General features: G+C 42.1%; 1 long non-coding RNA gene across 2 annotated transcripts in view; it reads right to left on the bottom strand.

Annotated features, from left to right (window-relative positions):
- Nucleotides 1-287: 287 nt before the first annotated feature.
- LOC137164290 (uncharacterized) overlaps nucleotides 288-23263 on the bottom strand; it is an 84674-nt gene continuing 61698 nt past the window's right edge. For both annotated transcript variants that reach the window (XR_010922988.1, XR_010922987.1), the window contains 2 exons: nucleotides 2961-3084; nucleotides 288-537 (listed from right to left, as the gene is read on the bottom strand). This is a non-coding gene — a long non-coding RNA (uncharacterized lncRNA). The remainder of the gene's footprint in view (nucleotides 538-2960; nucleotides 3085-23263) is intronic.

Below are 23263 nucleotides of genomic sequence, written 5' to 3'. Positions count from 1 at the left end.
ACTGCTGCTATTACTGTGTGCACACTTGAGCAACAGCATAAGTCTTGGACACACGATGTAGCTCAATGCAAAACTGGCTCTTGCCTATCTACTTGATATCAGCAAAATATACAGTAGTCTGCTTTTGATCTCCAACTATGAATTTGCTCCTCTAGTTACCACCGGAAACCCTGCGAGTAAAAGTGGCATCAGTTTTGAAAATTGCCTTTGATTGCAGCATTTGAAAATTGCCTTTGACTGCAGCATTTGAAAATTGCCTTTGACTGCAGCTGAAGTTGATGGGGAAATGCAAGACAGGGAGAATGTACTTCCAAAGAAGTGGTCTGAGCAATCTGGGAAAGAGGTGTGAGTGGATACGGAGGAATGCATAGTGATCTGAGAGGGATACATTTCATTGAAAATTCAAATGGTGAGTTTGAGATTTTCACTCCCTGCAAACTGCTTGTGTTCCTTGCTGGAATCCTGCACAGAGGAGAGGAGAATAAGGAGACTTTTGAATACGTTCCTGGAGGACATCACTAATTTTGCTTCTCTTTACTGAAAGAGAGTAAACAAACACTATTTTGGTGACAGAACAACTTGATGATTAACATATAGTAAAGTAATATGGCAGTGTTGGACCAGGTACTTATTTTTGTGCTTTGTAGTCTTCCTATATTGATGTTCTGTTTTTTAACATGTAATCAACGGTTAATTTGTATTAAAAAAGCCCAGCATGGGGGTGGAAGGGCCGGGAGGACACTTGCTGCCCTTGTAGCGGGAGTCCTCGGGCACCGGCAGGCCTGTGCTGGAGTTGGTGCAGCCGACCAGGATGTTAAAGCTGCCTGCGACAGTGGAGACCGGCTCCTCCACGAAGGCCCAGTCAGCAATGCCCCCAGGTGGGCTCAAAACACGAGTCAGGTCTAGGCAAGGCATGCAAGATTGGTACTTTTACTGAACAGGAGACACACTGTTTCTTCCCCTTCAGTCATCACCTTGATGCGTCTCACTGCAAAAGTTGCATCAGAAGAAGGTAAAATATTCCTTGCTAGCTAACTGCAGAATGGTACTATTTCCATGTTGTGCAGTGGTTCATAAACCTGAATACCGAGTGCTTGCATACCCTTCTGTCTGTATCACAGAGTAAAGGGAAAATCTATTTTAGTCAGATCCCAAGAGGGTATACATTAATGTAGTTATTAATGGCATTCCCATGTCATCTGGGTGTACTTTACATGGTGTGGATTAAGAGCAATAATATTGCTCAAGCAAACCTTCCAGAATCCACATAACACCACATCTTTCCAAAGGAGAGGCAGTAAACATTTCCTTTGGAGCTGGCATTTAGTAAAAAGCTCCCACAAAGAGGTGCAGCTACCACCATTTTCTGATTGTTTCCAGTCTCACAGGAATGTACTTCTCAGAGGACTGATTTCTAGAAGCCAGGACCTGCTACCAAGGACCTGCCTTAATTCTTTGAAGCCTCTTCTCAGGGGGAGAAGGGGGCAGATCACTACTGCCAGAAAAATTCAGCGGCCGTCAATGGGAATAACGCAAGCTACTCTGCATAGCTTGCTTAATTCCCGTTGACTTCATAACTTCCCTTTAGCACGCCATTGCCACTGCACTGCGCCAGTGGGAAATGTTTTTTGTGGAGGTGGTTCTTTACATTGACTTCCGGATCGATTGAGTGTGTCTCCACTGCTGCTCAATCGATCTGGGGGCGGGAGGGGGGAGGAGGACAACACACCAAATTTGTAAGGGTGACCAACCCTAGTGACTAAATTAAAGAAGCTGTCCCCACTCCTGGTTTTACATTCTTCCAGGAAGCAGACAGTGTCTACCTTAGCTCAGAAGTCCCTTACAACTGAAAGGAGCAGCATAGAGATGCCTTTTATATCCTTATACTGCCATCCCAGCCCCCCCTTGCAGCACCCCAGCATCAATCCGTTCTGGGGATAGGGGTGGGGTGCAGAGTGTAACAGCCATTCTCAGCTCCAGAGTAGCCAAGAGAGGAGCGGACAGGAGGAGAATGCCATACATTAGACCAGGGGTGGGGAACCTTTTTGTTGCCAAGGGCCTGATGGTGAACCTTTTTGTTGCCAAGGGCCTGATGGTGGCCCTGGCAGCGAGCGGGGATTCGGCGGCAGGGGGGAGATTCGGCGGTGGCACAGTTATGTGTGGGGCGGTGCCCGCCGCCGAAATGCCGCCGCCGTTTCCGCCTTTTCGGCGGCGCGGTTTTGCAGTGTCCGCAGGGTTCCGTGGGGCAGTAACCGCCTCCGGACTCCACCCGCCGCCGAAAACGGGCAGACGGCGGCAGGGTTTCGGCGGCAGGGTTTCGGCGGCGCACACTTCCCGCCCGCCCGTGGGCCGGATCAAATTCTTTCGCGGGCCGGAGGTTCCCCACCCCTGCATTAGAGCAACCTCTACGGTTACTCTATGATAGTGTTTCTCAACAACTGGGCCATGGGCTGGCACTGGTCCCTGAGATCTCCCTGCTATCAAAAAAGTTAAGAAAAACTGCCCTTAAGTGTGTATTTTAAAAGAGTTCAGCTTGTACCCACTGATTGAGCTCTTTTGAAAATCTGTCCCCAGGTGCAGGCCCTAAACCCTTCCGAAGATTCATCTAAAACATCCTGGAGGTCGCAGCAGCCCTGGTACAAGTAGAATCCAGACTTAAAGCCACCTTGGACCCCTTCCTTTGGCCTGTACTTTCTATGCTCTACCTCTCAGGTGGCACAGAATCTAGCTCCAGGCATAGCGCCACTAAAGTCAATAAAATTACACTAGTAGTTTAAGATGAGACTGAGGCCCACAGGAAATGAATGGGGCCTGATTGTGGCACTCAGATCATAGGTCGTGTTTCATTGCTCTCTGTCTGAATGCAGCATAGCACAAAGCTAGGCAGCTGGAACAATTCACCACGCTTGACACAATAGCTAAAATTTACAGAAGATGGGCCATGTTTTGGGGTTGAGTACCTGCTGTCAGTCGGGACCAGGGAAAGCCTGACCCATTTGTTTGCAGTGGAGGCAGCAAAGCGAATCAGAAGCTGTGATTTGCCCACTCTTGGAGTACATTTCTGTTACTCTGCACATAGCTCCGCTGGCAAGAGAAATGCCAATTAGAACCAATCAGAAGAGTTTACAGTGCAATAAAGGGGAAAAATAGTTAATTACTTCAAAGCAGCAGCAGCACAAAGCACTAGTTTCAGGATTATTTATTAAGATCAGTTATAGTCGGAGGGTCTTTTTCCCGCCTTCCTACATAAATCTCAGTAACATCAAAAGGAAAATGGCTCCCTAGATGTACGTGTAAATCTTCCTGGAACAATCATAAAGCCAACACCCATAACATATAAATAAGTGATCTACTTTATAAACACTGGAACACAGCTAATAAAAAGTTCTGGCAAGAAATATTTCCCTTGCTGGCATTATGTGGAATCAGCTGGTTGTTTATTGTTTCATGGTTATTTCTGATACAGCTGCAAAACAATGCAAATATTTTCTACGTGAATGTGTGCTCTTCCCCCCCCGCCCCCCATTTTAGAAGATGTAAGTTTAAATAAGCCAACATGAAGTAGAATGGTAGTTGATACAGCAATCCTAGCTGCAATGAAATATTCACCAGAGACTTGGATGTTGGCAAACAAAGCCCTATACACTCAACATCTGGCTCATCTTGCTCCTTTGAGTTTGGCTGAGTATCTGACTGCATCATCTGGCTGTGAGCGAGAAAAAGAGGCTTGTGTTTCTTATATCATCATCCCTGAGTGGTCTGGTCTTGCCTTATACTTACTCACTCAGTTTAAAATTGGTATAATGAAAAATAGTCATTTTGCATTGGACTTCGACTTTATGAAAGCCTCTGTGAACCAAAGCAAAAACAGGAACTAGGGGATTCTGGAACTTGGAGGTGGAAGGCAAAGGAAGATAAGTGTGTTTGCTAAACACTCTCTTTACCATCATTTTTAGCCCTGCATTTTCAAGCATGCCAGCTGCTGCTTTAATTCTGCAGCCCTAGTGCAGAAACAGACCTATTTTAAAGTAATAGCAAGTCATTGTGATTAAAACCTATAAACCTATGAGACAGATTCATCCTCTCCATTCACTTTTAGTTAGGGCAGGATATTTTGGTGTGCAGGTGGATCTTTCCAGGCCTTTTTTGGACATACTGATTTGCAGGTTGGAAGGATAGCATGAAAACAAAAGGATAAAACAAATATTCTCCACTTTTTAAGTCAGTGTCGTGCAAATATTAGCCCTTATAGAGCCACATTCTGCAGGTCACAGATAGCAGAACTTCATTCCATAATTTATGTGGAAGCTTGCAGGTCACATTGGCCACTCAGGGAATCTGTTTGCTCCCTGCACACTGTGGAGTGCAGCTCCACAGGCGGTCTGAAGGGAGGAGACAGGCCCAGCCAGTGGATCTATAGCAGGGGGGATCCCGTTGGAGAGACTACTTGATGCCTCATATGCAGCCTCCAGGTTAGAGGTGGGATTCTGTCCCCCCTAAAATCCTTGCATAGCTCCCGTGTGGAGCCCACTTATAGCCCAAGTAAGCACAAAGCAGGAAACTGCCCCAATCAGGTTACGAAGTGGAGATTTAGAACAAAAAAATGCTTCTGACCTTTTGGGTTAGTAAAGGAGAAATTCAAAGCATGCCACGCACCACATCTTTCCTCAGTCACAGAAGACCCCGAACGTAACAGAGCGGGTGTGGTTTTGCTGCACCAGAGGCTTAATCCAAAGTCAATGAAATCACCTGGAGTCTTTCCAGACTTCAATGGGCTCTGGCTAAGGCTCCAGGGGCAAAGGTAGAGCAGGATATTGGGAATCTGCACCAGTCAGCACAGCTCTACAGCAGCAGCCTGTGCCCCAGGATACTGGCATCCGTGCTAGGGATCTCTGAAGCAAGCCTCCCTTGTAACTGAGTGCAGCAGCTGCTGGTGCTGCTGCAGGTCTGAAGCTGCAGTCGTGACTGGGGAACCATAAAGTCTCTTCCTCCTTGAGTTACATCACCCCCCAACCTCCCTAGCTGAGCAGTCCATTTGACTCAGACTGTGCAATGGGGCCAGAATTTAGGGGCCCAGGTGGCTTGATATCGGTCACTTGGCCATGAAAACATCCGCAATCACGCAACTCATTTGTTTCCTATGTATTGCTGACTTGTTTGTCTTGCCTTCTGAAGCAAAGAATTCCACATCTGATGGATCAACTAATTGGGTTAAGACGATGTGTTGTTGAGTCCCACATTGTAATGCCAGGCATAAAACCAACATGTTTCATATAGCTGCTTTGCAAAAAAACACTTTTCATCATGTTTTTTGAATTACCCATAAGTTAGGTACTGTGTTTGCTGGATGGTTCAATGCTCTATTTCAAAAGGCTGACATTTTTCTATAGGGCCATTAAGCAGTAAAAAGCCATTTGTAAAAGTAATTTGTGGTCATTTGTTTTTATAGACTCCAGAATCATTAAGACAGCTTTAAAAAATCCCTATAAAAAAAGAAAGTCTGGATACAAAATAACTGATGTTGGCATCTTCAGACCCAAGTGCAATTCAGCTAGCTTTAATCTGTCAAACTCCCCATTGAGAAATGAGGGCATTTAAAGAAGTCAGTGGCAGAACATTTGGTATCTTCCATCCCCAGAGAAAAGTACTTGACATGAGCATAAGGATTTTTCTATTAAGGATACAGAATGCTTTGAAATAGATGTGATGCATGTCACTAATCAGGTGGGACCATGGTCTAGTTTTGACACTTCCTAGTTATTTCCACAAGTAGAAATATTCTAGCAAGTTTGGCAACATTTTCAGACTTTTTGGGTTCTTAGTAACAAACTAGTTACACTACTGTAGTTATAATTATTTATATTTTATATTGCCACAAAGCAAAGAAGCGTGATAGGTAATTTACAGCACACACAGACAGGTAGTTTTCCCCCTACAAGAGCCATGGTCAGATGTTCTACATCATGTGACAAGTGGGGGTAACGAGTTGCATGGTGGTGATAGGGCAAGGAAGGATGAGTGTTACAGTAGTAACACCAGGCTTACTCTGTTTTAATTGAAACCTCCTTATTATTTAAAGTCTGGGATGGGACAATTGTTTGTATTATTTCTGGTCTTTGTTTATAACTACTATGGACTCCATTCTTGTGAGAAATGCAGATACTCTAACAGCATGCCACTTTCCAAAGATTGCTGACTCCTGAACTAAAGTTTGTGGGCTTAGCATAGACCTATAATATGCAGTAGGTTGGACTAGATGATCTGCTGGCCCCTTCTAGCCTCAAACTGTACCTATTCATATGCCCAAACTTAGCAGTCGCAGACACATGCTATGAAAATTTGAGGGCCGTATTGAAGTCAATGGGGGCTGTATTGAAGTCAATGGGGGCTTGCCCTAGGGCCAGAATATCAGCCCTAATGGCTGCAAGTGTTCGAGCTTTCATTGCAAAAATCTATCTAGCTTTGCTTTTGCAAAAATAGAAGCCAGGTGCTGAAGTCAGGCCACTTATGTCATTTGACTGAAAAAAAAAAATGCAATAATTCACAAGACATTTCTTAGCCATTAGTACTAATTAATGGAACTATTCCCCATATATTAAAAAGTCAGAATTTTTAAATAAAAAATAAAACCCGTGTGGCAATTCAAATGATGGGTGGGTTATATTATTACATTTTAATCCTGAGTTTTTCCACCTTCAGAATATAGTATAAAGCTGTGTTTGGCTAGCCAAGTGTTTTATATGCAGTTACTTTTTAAAAGTACCAAGGAGTTCTCTCTTTTGGGGAGGGGGAAGAGAGGCAGAAAGAAAGGGAAAGAAGATATCCAAGACATAAAAGTTATGATCAAGGTAACAGCTAACACTATCAAAAGGCTAAAAATTGATTGCAAATCAATTTTAAGGTGTTATTTACATGCAGGCCAAAATTACACTGGGCACCCATATTTCATACTTCTCTCCACCCCCATCCTTTTCTTCCCACTTTTGTAAATGAGCTGCTTTTTCCTTGGCAATGAAGCTATATTTTTTCAAGCTAGGTCAGTTGGCAAAGTACCTGATTCACTGCCAGGTTCCTGGTTTTTATCCATAGCTAAATCATTTATTTCCTCCTCACTAAATGAAAACTCTAGATTTAAAAAATAAAGTGAAACTAAGTTAATATTGTAATAGCAGAGAAAATATGAAACATTCCCTAGTCAGAACTAGATGTTGCCAGATCTTGGGACCGAAAGAATAAGCAATGGCTGATGGATACTAGCTGCTTTGCACTCACAGATAATGGCTCTTCAACTCTGTCACGCAACAACTGAGGAGTTATTGTTTTATTAATAGCTTTTGCTACTCCTATCTCTGCCTTGATGCAAAGAAAACTCAGCAGATGGCCCATGGCTAGGAAGGTGATGAGCTGAGATTGTCCTTTGTCTTCTTTTCATAGATTTGAAGTCTAGAAGGAATCATTTATGTAGTCTGACCTCATCCACCATTATGCCCCAGCTCCAGCCATTCCCCACTCATCACTCTTTTACCTCTCCCTTTCCCCCACCCCACACATTAAAAAACCAACAACCCTCTGAACAGATGGACCTAGGATTGGGGGACAGAAGTGTCTTAAAACTAACTTTGTACTCCCCCTTCAAAACTGCACCACACATTCCACAACCACATCATAGAACTAAACCCTTTCCTTAATCCTAGTCACCCATGTAATAAAAAAATTCAATCATCTCTTCATAAGAAGCCTAATAGCTAAGATGACAAAGCATTAATTCTGTATGTTTTGTTGATTGGCGCTAGAGAATAGTTCGTGTACATTTGAAAAAAAAAAAAATGTCACAACTTTTTTGAACGGTTACTGCTGCTGATCCTACTAACTCCCATTGTGAATTAAAAAAAAAGAGAAAGATCCTAACAGCAAATAATCAACAAGTACTAACTAAACAGAATAAAGCTATGAAAAAACCTCTCTGCACGATTCAACAGCTGGCAAGAGCATGACTTACCTAAAAAAATATCCGGGAACAGTCTAAGCAGCAAATTACTTCACCATCAAAATAGCCATGGTTAATGCCAACAAATTTTATCCACCCTCTCTCTCTCTCCATTCGCACTCTACTGGATCCTATGTGAGGATTTCATAAACATGAGTGATCTATATTTCCACCGGGAGTCCTTCAGGAGATGAGATAAATATAGATCTCATTCTTTATTTGCACAGACAGTAATTGATGCGTATCTGGTAAAAGTTTAATTTGATCTACTTTACTGGTGAGATAGCTAAAAACTTGTTAATCCCTGCAAGCCTGCAGGCAGGACTGCTGTATCCTAACAGATTTCCATACGATTCATCATAATATCTAAACCTTTCTTTCAGGAAAAGAACTTTTTTGCTGAATTCATTTCTGAGGGACCGAAACAGCCAAATAATTTGGAATTGTGAAATTTGGTTTTGACATGGATTCAAATTTTGCAAATAACCCACTTATTTATAATGGGCCAAACCAAAATCCCGGCTCGATGTACACCCAGTTTTGGGTGGAATTCCAGATCCTAATTTTGTGGCTTGCACCTCTCTCTTATCATAGATTGAACTGGGGAGTCCAAAAAATACTAGACAGACCTGCTGTCATGACGGATCTTTACAAATCATATACACATATGCCAATTTAACATTGGGAACACACAATGTACACACATGAGAGTTGAGAGAGAAGCTGGAATCTGCCAACCATATGAGCCCATTCTTGCATCTATGCAAGACTAGCTCCTGTGTCTTATGAAGGAATTTAATATATAGGCCATAAGTTAGTTTATGTTGAAATGGTCAGGCCTTATGCCATCCAGAAGATCAGTGGCCCTCCTCCTCATTTTTCCCCCATCTTCTTGAACCTCAGCTTGGCTACAACATGAGGTGCAAGAATACTGCTGATACAGTGCTAAGTGGTAGCAAACTGCTGCAAAGTCTATTGGTTTCATCCCTGAGTGGAAAGTAGGTCTAATTCCAAGCAGCAGGTAGTGATTGCTTCCCTGTTGCTGGGACTTCGAGGCACATTTTCTGATACAATGGACATGCAGCCTTTGGGAACAATGCACCCAGGTACCTCTGAAAATTCCATGGTGGTTACAATATCTTGGCCGTATCCCCAATAAGCCCCTTTGTGCTTTCCTTTGCATGATGTGCTGCAAAGGCAAACACTCCCTATGCTTGCCAGGGTGACCAGAGGACTGGTGCCAGCTCCCTAAAAATTTAGTCCAAAGAGTCTCATTGACTTATACTAAACCACATACAATGAAATGCCAATTATAATCCTGCCATGAGCCCTGCTGTGCCTTTTAGGCACAGTCAGGTTTGAGCTGGGTTTAAGAGCAGCACTAGCCCATTAGAAACTCCAGGAGAGACTGTAGCTTATCGATGCACAGCTTTCCAGGGCATAAGGGAGTTAGTGGTGTAGTCAGTTCCTCAAGTATGCTTACGCTGCTCTGATCGCACAGGACGGTGGTTCGTGGTTCCATTCTCTTCAGGGCAACATGCATCCCTGGAGCTGCACGGGATAGCTAAGCTGATCCTGAACTCTCTTGAGATCGTGGAAGCAAGTTGTGCCTGGTCTTTTTGAGAAATGTAACAGGCTCCCATGTTTCTTCCCACTCTGAATACCCTTACATAGGTCAGTCACAGTCTGGATCTTTGTGGGGATAAAATACCCTCCTCAGGGACATGAGCACAAAAGATGCTAACCTCTCCTATGTTTGTTGACCCCCCGCCCCATCAACTCCCACTGAATTCAGTAAGCATAAACTGTGTGCAGTGTCTTACAGAACTTGGGCGTGAGAGCAGTAACCTTCCAGCCCACTCAGCTTTCCTCCCCATTTTCCTTCTCCTAAATCTTGATACAGCAATACTCTTAAGCAATGGAGGCCATGTTGCCTAGGGAAGAAAGTACAGTTCAGGATTCAAGAGACCCGGATTCTCTTTCCGGCTCTGCTACTTGGTTGCAACATGAGTTTGGGAAAATCATTTCACCTCTGAGACTCAGTTTCCTTATCTGAAAAATGGGGATAACATTACTGCCCTTCCTCGGAAAGCACTTAGATCTCCAGAGTAACAGAGCTGAGTAAGAACTAGGGATTCGTATTACTGGTTTTACTTATAAAATTCTCAAGACAGGGTCTTCTGATTCATATACAAAGTTCCAGACACAATCACACTTTAAATGATATTTGTTTGTGCATAATGTGATTGTGTGGTTCATATCAATTCCAGACCTGGATATACAATACAAACCAAGCTATAACAATGGTTCAGACAAAACACCTCAAGAAACACTAGATTAATTCTGAAATTATTAAATTGCAGTCTTTTCTGTGAACGGACGTTCCAGACAACTGAATTTCTCCCAGCGTGAACTATATTTTATTTCTGCTGATGAACATGAAGTGAGATGTTTCATTTAACTTTCTCCTAAAAACTAAAATTTTGTTCTAACCTCCCATGAATGTCCTTAGGGAGAACCACAGATGAATCAAATAAAGAAGCACGATGGTCCAATAAATTAGCATTGGAAACTGCCCTTATGTTAGTCTCAGTACAACCATTTACTACTTGATTCTCAACAACATAAGCTGTCTCTAGATATTTTCTCTCATGGAAACTCTACACTTCCTTTAACACCACAATATTTTCCCATAAAGTTTGGTCTTATTCTCTTCTCTCTCAATGCTCATATTTATTGGGTGCCAAGGCTAATTTTGCAACTGCAGCCTTCTCTCACTATACCTTCCTTGGTCTGTTCCATGTAATAAGAGTTTATCACTTACAGGGGAACCTATAAGTCTCATACTCTAAAGGGGATACAATTCATAGATTATCTTTCATCCCTAGGAAACAGATTATTTCCAACAAAAAGTACAAGAGTTCCAGACATTTCTTTACCTAAATTGCCATGAGCCTCATCCCAATATTGTCTAGGTACTACTATTGTAGTACCATTAATGTAGTATCTGAATGCTGCATAAATCAACAAATTTATCCTTGCAACACCCCTGTGAGGCAGAGAAATATTACCCTCATTTCACAGATTGAGAACTGAAGTACAGAGATTAAGAGACTTGCCCAAGGTCTGAACCGATGACACAGTCAGAAACTGAATGCAGATCTGCCAATTCTCACTACCGTGGGTTAATTACAAGATCATTCCTCCTTCCATCTGTCTTCATATATGATGCCCATCACTATAGTAAAGAGCACTTTTTGATGTCAATGGGAGTTGTGGTTGCTCAGCTCCTTTCAGGATCAGGCTCTAAGAAGGTCCCTGAGCTTCTTGCTCTTCACTTATGTTGGTGCATTAATTTCAGCCTGGTTAATAGTCAAATATTTTTGTAACAGAAACAAGCATATTTGTATAATTTTTCTACAATTGCTTTAAGCAGAGCAATTTTATTTACTATTCTTATTAATCTTAAAGTGGTCTTGAGAATGGCCTAATTGGTTTATATTCTGGCTTTCTTAGCAATTCATCATCAGTCTAACTAGAGTTTAGTGTGCAATACACATTTGTGCCCAGTTCGTTTTAAAAAAGGTTGAGGATAACGTCCTGATTTTCTCTCGGGTTTCAGTCCAGCTTCCACTTATGCACATATAGCTGTGCGTGCCCCTTGTCCCTGCACCAACTGGCGTATGAGGCCGGGGTCTGAAAAAGTCAGGCCATGTGTGCCCACTATATTTTATATAGATATAGTTGGGCCCCTTCTATGAGGAGAAAATCAAGAGGCCAGATCCTCAGCATTGACTTCAACGGAGTTCTAATGATGAACACTAGTTGCTCCAGAATACTTAAGATCTCTGATAGAAACCAAAACAGATTTGTCTTAATATTTGGTTTACTGGTTATTATTTCAAGTAAACACTAGCCCAAAGCATAAAACTGGGAGACAATTTGGAAACTGAGGCGGGGGGGGAACCATCCCTGAAGTCATTCCATTGTACTATTAATTACTTGATCTCTAACTTTTTAATTGGAATTCATGGATAAGAGTTTTTGTGACTGGGTTTTTTATATAAATTTGAGGGGTTTTTACTTTTAAATAAAACAAGCAAAAGCCAAATAACCCCCATCCCATTTGATAGAAATACTTGAAACCCAATGAAATAGCTACCCTCTGGGATTGAAAATGCAGTGATATGGAGAAATCTAAATTTACTGATATTTTTCTTAGAAGAAATGACAGGAAAATGTACCTATTAATTTTATATTTTGATAGCTTTACCCACCATATTTCAGCATGGCTGTGAAATACTTAAGTGACAGGTCCAAGTGGTAACTATAAATAACTAGATCCTAAGCTCCATTTTTGTACCTTCCCCCACTCAGTTGAGAGTCACGCTCTACATCTTTTTCCCCCACCCTGTAGATTAATAGCAGCATGCATTACTGCTCTAGGTGCTACACAATTTACATTTTTGCTCTTTCCATAATGCATGTATCTCAGTGATTTAGGATAGACGCCAGGTAGACATGTATTCTTTCATCTGCAATATAATAGGTTAATAAAGAAGATTTTCCAGTCCAGGAGTTCCACCCCCAGAGGCCCTATTAAATATCCTGATATTGTTGACTAATCTATTTAAACAAAAGCACTTCCTTTTTCCCCTTGATGAGATCCATGGGAACATCACGAACTGAACTAACTACTGAACTATTATTTGTGGAGTCAGGTCAGAACCTGCAGACTTAAGTAGTTCCACTGGAGTCAGTGGCAAATAGGCACTGAACCAGAGTTGATGAGCTGCCCTGATTAGCATGAGGGTCCTACAAGAGGACAGCAGTGGAACATCCTGAAAACAGTTAAAATTACAAGCTATCATTAAGTTGCAAGGTGTTTTCTGGTCATGCTTGCAGGCTAAGGGGATCTGTAAGGAAGTGTGTAAGCTGGTGCTTGTCAATCAGAGAGCCAGCCTAGAACCAGGTAGGTTGAGTTGTGCCTTTCTGCCTTAGGGATCAGCCTACTTTGAGACGCTTGTTTTGGTTCTTGTGTGGTATCATTCTGAACTCAGAGATAAAAGTGGTGCTTTGTTGCAACCTTCCAGCAAGTATATTTTATGGTTTGTATCCAACTTGGGTGTACTTGGTAATAACAAGCAGTAGTTCTTTTACATTTCAAACAATATAATTCAGTGCTGAGGAAATAGAGTGGTTGAGGATTTAGTAACCATGGTGAATGCCCTATATAGATCACTCAAAACAGTGAGCCAAAACATGCTTTGGAATGACAAGTCCCTTTGAAGTGAAGTCAGACTACACTGCAGCTGTTTATCATATTTATGGACTACGCCAGCAGGTAGATCCCTATGGAAAAAGGGGAGAAGTTGCTATATGCAGATAACATGGCAATAAGGGCATCCTCCAAAGAAGACCCAGAGGAAATAGTAAATTAGTGACATGACTAGCTAAGCTGGCATAGGATGAAAATAAGCATGACTAAAACCGAGGTCATGTGAGGCAGCAGAGGTGCCACAGGGAAGCTGGCCAGGGATTAATGGAGTGAGACTAAAGTAGACCGACCAGCTCAAGAACCTTGACATTGGGGTCACAGAAGACTGCAAGCTTGAATGAGAGAGACAGTCCAGTTTGGGGAGTGCTGGAAGAATGTGGAACAACATCTCAGGGGTATTGTATGACTAATATACACCATGGAGACCAAAAGCCCAAGAGTAGTGCACACCACAATGCTGTATGGTGTGGACGCATGGGTGATAAGTGGCAAGTTCAATGCCTACAGGTGTTTGAATGGGGGATGTCTTCATGCCATAAGAGAAGTTATATGAAGAGTGATTCTGAAGTGAAAAGTGCTAGGATGGAAGTCAAAGTCCATGATGGGGCTGACAAAAACCCAGTAAGCACAACTTCACTAGTTCAGACAAGCAGAGGATGAACGAAGAGGACCTGCTAACAATAGTATGGCAGGATAGGGTGGTAGGAAGGAGACCCTGAGGGGAAACAGTGGATGGATTGCATCAAAGATGGCAAGCAGATGAACTTTAGTGCTGCCTCAGACAGATGAAGATGGTGGATGCTGGCACAACAACCCAATGCCAGTTGATGGGATAAGGGGAAGATACACTTCAGTTTCAGATGTATTCTGAATTCCTGTGTCCTAGTGCATTTTGTCCTAAAGAGGATCCTTAAGATAAGGAGTGAAAAAAGCACGTTATTGGTATGTTTTTCAATGGAACAGGTACTTTATTTCAGTTGTTTAGAGCAGAAGCTGCAAAAGGCTGCCTCCTATAGAGTTTTAGCTCTGGGCCCTTTCAAATTAATAGACTGGTTTTATCAACTGCTTCATACCAACTATATTGGTGTTTGTCCACCCCACCCCCGCGATCCTTTGTTATGTTATTAACCCAAGGTACTAGCTGCCTGATTTACTCAAAATTCACATGATGATTGCAGTACACATTGCAGCTTGGTGACAAGCTCCCTCCCCTTCCCTCCTCCCCCAGCCAATTCTTTAAAAAAGAAATTGATAGACTGGATTCCATGAAAGATATCGCAACTTGTAAAACTGAGCAAGAATTGCCTGGGCTATCTGTTATGGCATGAATAGCAACCTGTGATCAATATAGGCATGAGAAAGGCAAAGCAAAGCTGGGTGGTTTTTGCACCCGCAGTAAAGAATGCTGAAAAAAAATGAGCTAGTACTTTTTTTTTGTGAGGGAGGGATTTAAATTATATTAATTAGAACTATCTTTTTTCCACCTTACGTGGGAGCTGGGTGGAGGTTTTTAATTGGAGTATTTTCCTTTCATTAGCAGAGAAAAGCCCTTTAAAAATGAGCTCAATGCATGCTCCCTTAGAACAAGACGAGCATCCATGGTCACAAGCCTATTATATGACCCCCCCAGAATTCAGGAATATACTCTTCGAGTAAGTCACTCAGAATATTAAGGACTTCACACTTGTTTGGCTATCAAGGAGGTGCACACAGACTACAATCTACTGGCATCTTTAAAAAAGGGGGGGGGGGTCAGGAAGGGATACATTCTCAGCCCTTGATCTGGCTTCTTGCACTTAGCAGATATAGTCCCAAAGTCATGTAATTTACGAAAGTCCAACAATCAGTGCTATTGGAGCAATCACGCTCCAGCAGTATTGGTGAGCTTTCAGAAAGGTAAGGAGATCCCACTGGAGTTATTTTATAGGCCAAAATTGTAGAGGGATTAGCAATTTTGGGTACCTTTATTTTGGGGTGCTAGACAGATTTCTAAAGGACCTGATTTGCAGGTGGTAGGAGCTCAGCACATTCTGAAAGCCAAACCCCTTGAATGTGTCAAGCTGAGCCCCCCCAAAAAGTGAAGCACCCAGAAATGACTAGCCACTTTTGAAAATCCTGGCTATAAATTTGCATTTGTAGTTCCCTGTAATGTGCTAGGTGCTGTCCACATGACCTGGGAAGACACACACCTTGCCCTGAAGAGCTTACAGTCCAAGTAGTGATGCAACATAAAGAGATAAGGAGAGAGGACTAAAACATGCAATCAAAATTAATACTTTGTGGGGTGGAAGGAATTTGGTGTTTCAAAATAATGGAGTATCAGCTAGCCCCAATTGCAACAATTCCTAGATTAAATTCTTAGAGTGCAAGACACGTGTGCTATCGAACTGCTGTAATTTACACCAGAGGACCAGATCAGCACATGGTCAGCTCACAATATTGGTACCTGAAGATAAGCTTTGCACCACCTTCATAAACAGCTACAGCTGAAATATAACCATAGCTTCTGTACACCAATTTTTTCAATGTCTATACAATGACCTTTGGATTGTCCTGTTGCGGCATCAGAAAATTGCCTACTAACAGTAACATGTAATAGAGTTTACTGAATCTAATGGAGTTCATTTTAGCTGGAAAATTCTCTCATCTGCCAGTGCTCTGAACAGCCTCTAGCATGCTGAAACAAAAACATTGTCAGGAAACCTCACACTGCTCCCTCTTTTTCAGACCCGCTCTAACCAGAACTTTAAAAAACAATTCAAGAGGAGAAGTGAAGAATGATATGACTAACAATAATATCTTGTGTACCAGTTCATTTCCTTTTCAGAGCGTGGGAACTACAGACAAGCACACCTTAGAAAGGCACTTAGCCACAAACTGTTTAAATAGAGCATAACCAGATTTATTCACCTCCACAAACACAGCACATGGTAAGGACAGTAACAAGACAGTCTTGTGATTCCTGTAAATATTTATTTAAAAAAATCAGAAGCAAAGCACACTTCTGCCAGCATTCAAAACAGCCACAAATTGCTTGATTAACTGCCATCGGGAAGCTCTACTGCTGCTGCATTTGTCACAAAGCACCAGAGAAATTGCAATTTACAGACAAGGTCTCATAAGGAAGCCCCAACATCCTGTTACAATGAAATACAAAGTGATTTATTTGGTGGAGAAAATTAAAAAAGTATTTTCCCTGGGATTACCAGAGGAATGTGAAATCCAGCATGGCAAGCATCTTGAACTATGTCACAAAGGGCTGGTGTGATGAATGGAGGGTTTAATTCAGTAGGCATATGAGCACCTGACAAAACAAAGGTGTGTCCAGCCTGAACCAACTTAGTGTGCTGAAACATATGCTTTTTCTAAATTTAAATACATTGAACCACAAAATAAAAACTCCAGAAAAGCAACATGAAATGTCTGAGTTAAGCCCTCAGAAAAGCAGGAAATTCAGCATGGAAGTTGACACTTACCCTGTTTTGCTGGTCTATGGCAACCCATACAATATCTGACTAGGTCTGGGCTTTTTTTTTTTTTTTTAAATCCCAATTCGTGTTCAGTCTGAGTATGACCATGAGGTGAACACGAGTCAACAGAAATACCAAGAGACTGCTATTTTCACGGTATTTGCAGTGCAAGGACATTCTGGTAACGTTAAGTTTCAGTCTCCTAGCAGAAGCGTGCCCAGAATACTGCAAGGAAAGAATTCTGAGTATATTTTGCTCCATGTCATGGTACTTGTCTAGTAGTTCAGCACTGATTCCCAGGGGCAGCTACAGATTATAAAGAAAACAAACAAATGGAAGATGTACTAAAAAAAAAGATAGTTATGAACAAAAGAAAGGAGTGAATTGTACCTTCTTACACTCATGGAATCCTACCAATGTGTGTGTGATACAAAGGTAGAACTTAGTCCAGCAACTCAAACGTGGGAGAGAAAATGTGGTGAAGATGTAAAGGGCTTTTGTACATGGTGTGACACTGTGCACCGAAGTGGAGCAGTTTCTAAAGCATACTAACATGTTGTGCACTAATTGGTCTATGCAGACCCTGCTGGTGCCCACTAAAAAAAGTTCCCTAGTACACTTTATTACATTAAAATGCACTTTTAGGGGACACCAGCAGAGTCTACATGGACAATGTAGTGAGCAACATGTCAGTGCACTTTAGAAATTACACCCCTGTATGCACATTGCCACACCAAGTACATATGCCCAAAGAAAGGGAGTGGAAGCAGAGAGAGAAAAGTACAGTGCAGTCAGATTTCAGATGCAGTATTAATATGCCTTCATATTTGATGATTGTTGTATTAGATTTAAATGTTACATGGGAGATGGGCCCAGGCCAAAACCCACAACATTTGAGGGTGTTCTTGATCTCGGAAGTTTGGATACAGCAGCAAGTTTCCCAGTCAACCCCTAAAAGGGCCAAAACAAAACTCCAGTTCTGAACATCCCAAACTTTCAAGAAGTTGGGATTCAGATCTGAATCCCAACTTTGCAGCTCTGGTCCATCTCCAAATTACCCCAGAATGAGACCTTTGGGATGCATGCACAGTCCTGCATGTGTCTCAAGATCCCAAAATACCGTAGTGACCTCCTTACCTTGGTACATACACTGACCCTTCATCAGCATATAATTTTTGGAGCACCTGAATTTTTCTTCAGAGTAGCATCAAAAATTGTAAGACTCACACATGAACAGTAACCAGGGTTGATACTAATTGACACTGGAGCAACTCCATAGTTATTCGTGTAAGTGAGGGCAGAATCAGGCCCATAATTTCAAAAAGCTCCCTTTAACATCTAATCATCCTTTTAACTGCCTGGGGCACAGACAGGGCATAGCACCACACTAGGAACACTGCAGGAGGCACTGAGACTCAGATACTCCTCAGAGGAATAATTTCCTCCTGGTTCCTCCTTGTTCAGGGGAGAGGGCAGTAGTTTGCTGTTGGTCTACACCAGCACTATCTCACGCAGGTTACAGGTGCTCACCAGTGTTTTGGGAGACAGTCATGCCTGGTTTCTCTGAACATCTGCTCTGTGGTGAAAGTGGTGGCAAATAGGCTTACTCCTACACTCCCAGACCAAGGGTGAGGTAGTCTGTGAAGGGGCAGGGAAGGATGGTATTTACTTCTTATTCCCTTGCATGAGTATATTATCCAAATCCTCATCCACGGTGTAATTTTAAGGGGAAAAGGAAGGGGACCCTCTCCCAAACTTTCCACATGATAGGGGACACATGATTGCTCCCCCCTCCTCTCCAATTGTCAGATCACACCTGGAGGAGAGGAAGGCAGATGAGGGAGGAGAAGAAAAAAGAGTAGGTCACTGTTCAACACAATTCATTCTACTTCTTTCCCAATCTGCTGATCATCTGGGTAGGGAGGAGGAAATTGCAGCCTTCTGCAACAAGGGTTGACTATTTTAGTGGGTAGACAGGAGGCTGCTCCCTGGAATGACTCAAATAAGGCCCCTGCCTGCCTGCCTACTCCATCTTCCCACCCATCCACGCACCTGCCCTCCTCTCTTTCCCCCCCCCCCCACCCCATACACCCTATGAAGATGACTCAGATTTCCAAGTTTGAAGGAGAGGACACATTCCTGGTGGTGGGAGGTTGTGGGCAGACTTCAGGGGAGCCCCAAAAAGCAGAGATTCTTTCATTTACATGATTCTAGGATGAGGCTTTGAAAAAGAAAAAAAAAATGTGTGTCATGAGACTTGGATAAAATTGTGAGTAAGGCAACACAGGATGTTGGTGCAAAGGAGGGTTTGGACACAGATGGAGGAGACACTTGAAGCTTGGAAGAAATGTTTGGAGAGGAGTTGGTTAGAATGCAAGCAGTAACTTCCATGGGTGGGGACAGAAGGCCCGCATCAGTGGGTTTGGGTCTAATTTCACTGGTCCCAACGTATACCTATATTTTTCCATCATGGGTCAACAATCCTCATTTGAGGGAGCCCAAAGTAAAAATCCACGTAGGAATTTTAAAATGCACTGCAATTTCTGTGATGTTGTGGAAGACGATTATTTCTATTACAGCCCTATAACTTGAAGCTTAAAAAAAAAAAAAAAAAAAAAGTCTGCAAGTAGAAAGTGTCTGAGCTTTTTCTAGAAAAACAAGCTTTAAACTCCAAACAGATTCCTTTGCAAAGTGTTGTGTGTTTTGCCCCCAAACTATCCTCTGTGCTGAGAGCATTCATACACACCAAGTTTTAGCCATGGGCACATTATTTTACAGCAGAGTTATTGTGACACTTTGGAAATAGGAGTCAGGTTTGAAATAATTAAGCTCTCAAGCCTAGTGGTGTGAACAAAGCTGCTATAAAATACTGAAGCCAAAATAAATGGTGTTTATTTACCCAGGGGAAAAGACAAGTCAGTACTGATTTTAAAAATAAAGAAATGCTTTTTACTAGTTCATCTAACCCTCATTATCTTTCATTACATGGTATCAATGGCATTCTAATAAGAGTCAAGGCTTGGAGTTAACACTTTTTCCTTAGTCTGTTCCTTATAAACAAGGAGATCAATTTACACCAAATGAGAATCTATGTAGCACCTTTGAAGCAAATCCACTGAAGGCAATGGAGTTATGTTGATTTTACACCAGTCAGGATCTGGCTTGTTATGAGTCATTAGGATTTCAAACATGCCAAGTTGCTCCAGCAAAGAATATTCAGTTATTTGTGTCACTAGCTATAACATGCATCAGATTAAGACAGGTTTTTAAAACAAAGGGCCATATGAGCATGTGTGTTAGGAAAGATGGGGATGCTCATGTACAACAGAAAGTTAGAATTCAATCCAGATTGATGGGCTGGTTCTCCTGTCTTGCATCTTGTGCAGTCATTTACCCCTATGCAAAGGGAGCACAAAAAACTACCAAATCAGGATGATGGTGTTTTTCCACAGGTGTAAATAACTGCACAAGATGAAAAGCAATCGCAAAGGAGGCCCTAAATACCCTTCTAACTAAGCTAAAGCCGTGGCACTGGATCCAATCTCATTGACACAAGTGAGAAACAAGAATAATTCCATTGAGGTAAACCCACTAATTAGAGGAGAATCAGTGTCAACCTTTCGTCATTGACAGCTCACCGTGAAGTTAACTGTGCAGACTATTGCAATAATCACTTAGCTGGGCTTGTAGATTAGTTAGTAATCCACGGTGTTTAAATTCTGTAGGGAACATCTGAACTGATCTTCCAAGAAACTGCAATTTGTGTTTGATTTCACATGGCTACCAGTTTAGATCATACCACTAATGTAATGACTTAGGATGCACAAACCTCCTTTCTCCCATATTCCTCAAAAGGAGGGCTTAATCTTCATTCACATAATGGAGTTTAGCTGGAGAAAGTGTTCAGGGAGTATGTTCTTTTCACCACACACCTAAAGTCATAACATGTGTTGACATTCTGCCAGTTTCGTTTACTCTGTCCTGTAGTGTAAGAAAATAGTGGTGGAAAGGACCAGCACAGGAATGAAAAAAACTGGCCCAAGGTTAAGTGTGAAATCTCCAGCCCATGCAGGAAACAAAATGTAAAACCAACACTGGAAACCACACGAGATTCCAGATCATCATTAGTCCCTGGTTGGCTCACATCTATTAAACAGAAAAATCCCTCTTATTTCTGGATTACTTCCCAAATGTCTGAAGTTAAACTGTTGTGCGTGCACACACAGTAAACTCAGTTTACTCATGTTGGGATTCCAAAAGATTTAACAAATAGCTGCCTACAGTTCATGAATGCCATATTTTGGCAATTCCTTTTGATAACCCAGTTACAGCTCACCACATCAAGTGTGCAGTCAAAAAGCTTAGCAAGAAAAAAAAAGTATAAATTAGCAAGGAACTTGAATTAAGAGGAGTCCAGTGGAGTCAAGATTGTTAGATCACAGCACACCTCCCAGCCCTTTATTACTGTCAAGAGTTTGAAGACATAAGGACAGAAAGAAATAAAACCTAGTACCAACTTGTGAACAATCTTCTTGAGCCAAGAACAATTAGCCCTGCAGAAGTTACAAGAGAATGATACGCTAGGGAACTAGAAAAGAGGAACTACTAATAGAATACCAGCTGGTTTCTGGTATAAGAGTGTCCACTAGGTGCCCAATGGAAAGTGGCTGGCAAGCTGCCAAGATAACATCACAGTACCAAGATCTTGCATCATAGCCTCCTCTGAGTTGTCATCTTAGTTAACTTACGGTGACATCTGTGAGGTAGTCCTTTGCCTGTAGGAAAAGAAAAAGACTGCCATGACAGTTTGCCTTCTCCTTAAGTACAGGACCAATGCCATTATTGCTATTTTAGAAGGTTCAAGGCAAGACATGAAATCCTAGCTCCATGGATGTCAATGGCAAATCTCCCATTGACTTCAACGGAGTCACGATTTCACCCTAGACTTTTAAAAATTGCAGGTATAATTTGTACCTTGTGAGTACAGTTAACATCTCTTGGACATTCAAGTATTTTATTTGGGAGCACAACCAAGGCTCAGGTGGCCAAGCAACATTACACCTATAGCTAGCACACAAAAAAAGCCAGGCCAGTTTGAGGCTGATCACTTCATACCTCCAGGGCCTGAATGAGATTTTTTTTTTAAATGGTAATGCAGGAGCACATGGATTGACTGCAGAACGCCTCAGTGCCAATTGGTAAGGGCTCTACAAGAATATCTTAATCTGTACATTCTGGTTCATCAATAGCATGTGAAGTCAAATGAAAGGCAGGGTCACACTGATCATTAATGTAATTGTGAAATGTATGTACAGATACCATGTAAGGAGGTATGTATATATACTGCAAATGTGTTCAAAGTCTGCACCAAGGCAGTTAAACAGGTTTTCTGTCAGACTAAAGAGGTTTATTCACTTGTCTGTTAGTTTACAATGTTTAATTTAGAGGCCAGCATATTGGCTATACATCTACATACAAAGTCAACCGGGGGGGGGGGGGGAGGAGGGGCGGGGGATGTACAGTGTTCCCTTGGGAACAGCAGACCTGGTATTTCTGAGAGTGTGCAGTGGATCAGGGGCTGGTACTACAGGGGAACACTTCAAAGGGGCTTGGGCACCAGGGTACATCTATTGTTAACCTACAAGGGAGAATAAGGGCTGGCAGAACCTCCCAAGCTAAGAGACTGGTAGCATCCGGGAGCTGACATCCAGTTAAGCACAAGCAAGTTTTTCCTCACTGGAGATGTGGGTAACAAGGTGACTCAGTCCCGGGTACCCTGAGGACCATCACAATGCATTGTACAGGAATGGGACACAAAGCTAGTTCAGTTGTGAGGTCCGAGTGTTCTCTATGCACTCCTGGAGTTAGAAGGCCAAACGTTCAAGTTAAGGCTCAGATTTTGCATATATACTTGTAAATGTGAAAACTTACTCCATCTGCAAGTTCAGATGCAGTTATTTACATGACCTTGTTGTAATCAGCCAACTGGTGCATGAAGGAAGAGTTCACACAGTCAGCTGTGTATACAAAAGTATGCATGCAAAACTGGAGGCTGACCTATCCAGTTGTGGGACTGAAAAGAAGCACATTACATGGAGTTATTACAAATTTGGCTTGGCTGACATCTCAAATTAAGCATCAAGCCTCTTTAGTAAACCACCTTATGGGTACTTCCCTCTCTCTCTCCCCAGTCATGAGATAAATTGGTTATGAAAAATAAGGTTTTCTACATCACCATAACTGAACTGGAGGAGCTAGTATGCATGGTGTCGTGTACATATCCACACTCTAGCAAAGGAGAGATATGGGGTTGGGGTAGACTGGCATACAGCAGGATTCTTTGCACTGGTTTGCCTTTTGGCAGGCAATAGCAACTTAATATTTTTTAAATGAAGGCTTAAACTTACAGAAACTCAATAAGCCTATGAAAGAAATTACAATCTAGTTATGCAGGTCCAGCAAACCAAGAAAAGACATGAACTCCTTAGTTTATCTCAACAATATATTAACTCTGAAAGTTAATGACAA

This window comes from Emydura macquarii, unplaced genomic scaffold (assembly GCF_026122565.2).
Source record: "Emydura macquarii macquarii isolate MOO-44397 ecotype Brisbane River unplaced genomic scaffold, CSIRO-AGI_Emac_v2 contig_2676, whole genome shotgun sequence".
Lineage (NCBI taxonomy): Eukaryota > Metazoa > Chordata > Testudines > Chelidae > Emydura > Emydura macquarii.
Note: the sequence above shows the minus strand (reverse complement) of the source record. Positions and strands in the feature narration are given on the sequence as shown.